Here is a 2746-nt window from a genome sequence, read left to right on the forward strand (position 1 = left end):
TGGAGATCACAGTGACGAGGTTTCCACCACCTTCATTCCTATTCTTTATCAAATATCATTCTTCTGCAACGCAGTTAAAGAAAAATCCAAGTAGCAACGCTACCAGATCATCATACAGCAACGCTGTAGCAAAATATCGTGCCTAAACTCAACAAGAGAGAGTTAATCAGTCTGGCAAACTTGTCAGACAGGCACCCCGACTGGCAGAGAAGTATATTGAGGGTTATTTGGTGTATGATTGGCCAATTGTATGCTTGTGTAACTTTAATATCCTATAAATCTGTCTGTTGGTTAAAAAGTGAGGCTAAGCCTCACATTTCAGTAAGTTTATTAAAATTGTAGTGTAGCTGTGAATCTTATCCAAGCACTGAACCTCATGAGTGTCCATTCTGTCAGAAAAGAATTCAGCCTCAATTAGTAAAAACCTCACAAGTGTCCACAGTCTTGGAAGAGATTCAGTCAAGCTAACTGTATAAAGTGAATATGTCTGCATATATATTTGAATATATAAATTAAGTTATCAATAGCTTGCTTAGTTAATTTTTAAGTTATCATATAAGTTCATTTAATTGAATATAATTTCTAGTACTAAGTTAATAGTATTAAGACTACATTTAAGGTCATTTATTTATACTTTTACAATTTAATTTGTTGTTTATAGTATAAGTACATATTGGCTGTTAAGTTATGGTACTAGGTTAGACTATGTATGTTTAAATCTCTGATTTAAACAGAGCCAGTGTTCAGTCAGATAACTGAATTTATTAAATCTTATCCTTGTATAAAATACAAGCTGATGTGAGATCCCTGTCTACAGGTGGACTGGAACTTCTATCAACTAAGTCATTCACCCCACCTGTCCCTTACAGCCCACAGTTTGTCATTAGGAAAAGAGGATCTAGGATTTACAACCCTAGCTAGAGATTTTAGTTGAATTAATTTGCAGACAGTAAATTTTTAATTTAGTTCAGTACAAGTCCCTGGTAGTCTCCTCTTATATCAATCCCAGCAGGTTTTTCCCACATTAATGGTCCTTCGAACCTAGATATTAATGGTCCTTCGAACCTAGATAATAATGGTCCTTTATACCTAGATATTTATGATCATTCGTTTACATTTCAATGCCAAATACATAAGAAACTTCTTGATTTTGCATTGGAATAATTCTTACATATTCTAGCCTAACCTAGCTATCAGCCAATATTTATCATAGCTATATATCTAAGTAAACAAATAGTTTGCAGTGGCTTAAGCCACCATATCCATTAACTAGTAAGCATTCATAACAAACTGATACTGTTTTGTGTTAAGAAACCACAGTAATTAAGTATATCAGTGTCAAAGACACTGCACTGCATCTTAATCATAAAATACCATTATCTACCTCATTGTGGTAACATTACATATATATTTAAGTGTATTATCTAGCATTATCTCTAATCTACTGATTTTCAGAGCTGCTCATTACATAATATTCTTTAAAAAAGTGTTATCATCACTGTAAGAGCATTCCTTACAATCTAACCATAATCAACTATATCATACCCTATTCCAGGTAAAACCAGTAGACATTCTACTGTATTTTATCTAACAATTATTATGGTAACAGATTTTGTAATAACTTTGCAAAAATAGTGCCATTTACTATTTTTAAAAAATTATTACAAGATTTACCAACTTGGTGCATTCGTGCATTCGGGTCACAAATCAAATTATTACAATACTTTTGATAATTGAACACCTGCTACAACCAGATTCCAGGGAGGAAAAGAAGGACGATCTTTGGAATCATTACCTAAGTAGACAGGAAAGCTCATTTATCAAAATACATTAACATCATACATATTTATCAGAAAAAAGAGAAAAATCTCGGAATCTCCAAAACTCGGAAAAGGTCAAAATGGCTGACAGTGTTCCACCAGCAGCTGAAAACAGGAAATAGGAGGACACTTAATGGTCTGCAAAATCACCTAACTCAACTGATTGACAAATGTCAAAAGTTGGCTAGGCAACCATCTCCTGATTTAATAATTCTGAATACCAGAGTAAAAGCAGCTGTGGATAAGTATGAACAAATCAAACGCCATGCAGAGATTTATCTAACAGAAATGGCTAATGCAGATTTAACCCGAAAGGAACTTCAGGAAATTGTCGTTGAAATGACAATGTATGAAGATAAAATCCAAGATCAACTTGATCCTTTAATCAAACAAATATCTCAAGCAGGAACCCAATCCAAAGTGAGCTCATCCACTCAACAGAGCAATGCAACTATCACACATATAGCCGCAGAGCTCCCAAAGGTACAATTACCATATTTTGAGGGCAAGGATGAAGACGATTGGGATACCTTCTGGAGACACTTTGATTCTATAATAAACTCCAAGCCCTCTCTCAAAAAGGCGACAAAGTTTCAATATTTGCAAGGCCAGTTACGGGGAGAGGCAAGGCAGGTCATTGCTAATTTGTCATTAACAGATGATGATTACGACCATGCCTTACAGTTGTTACAAGATAACTACAGTGATAAGGAGACTGCAATTGCACGTCTCTCATACAAATTATTGGATTTACCCTCTCCAAATAAAAGTTATGAGTCACTACAATCATTTCGATTGTCTATAGAATCAATCATCAAAGCCCTCAGTACAAAAGTACCTGTAGGTGATGCAGAGTGGCTTATAAAGTTAATCATTCAAAGGAAACTTCCAAATGAGGTCATAGACAGCCTATGCACTCATTATAA

This window comes from Procambarus clarkii, chromosome 37 (assembly GCF_040958095.1).
Source record: "Procambarus clarkii isolate CNS0578487 chromosome 37, FALCON_Pclarkii_2.0, whole genome shotgun sequence".
NCBI lineage: Eukaryota > Metazoa > Arthropoda > Malacostraca > Decapoda > Cambaridae > Procambarus > Procambarus clarkii.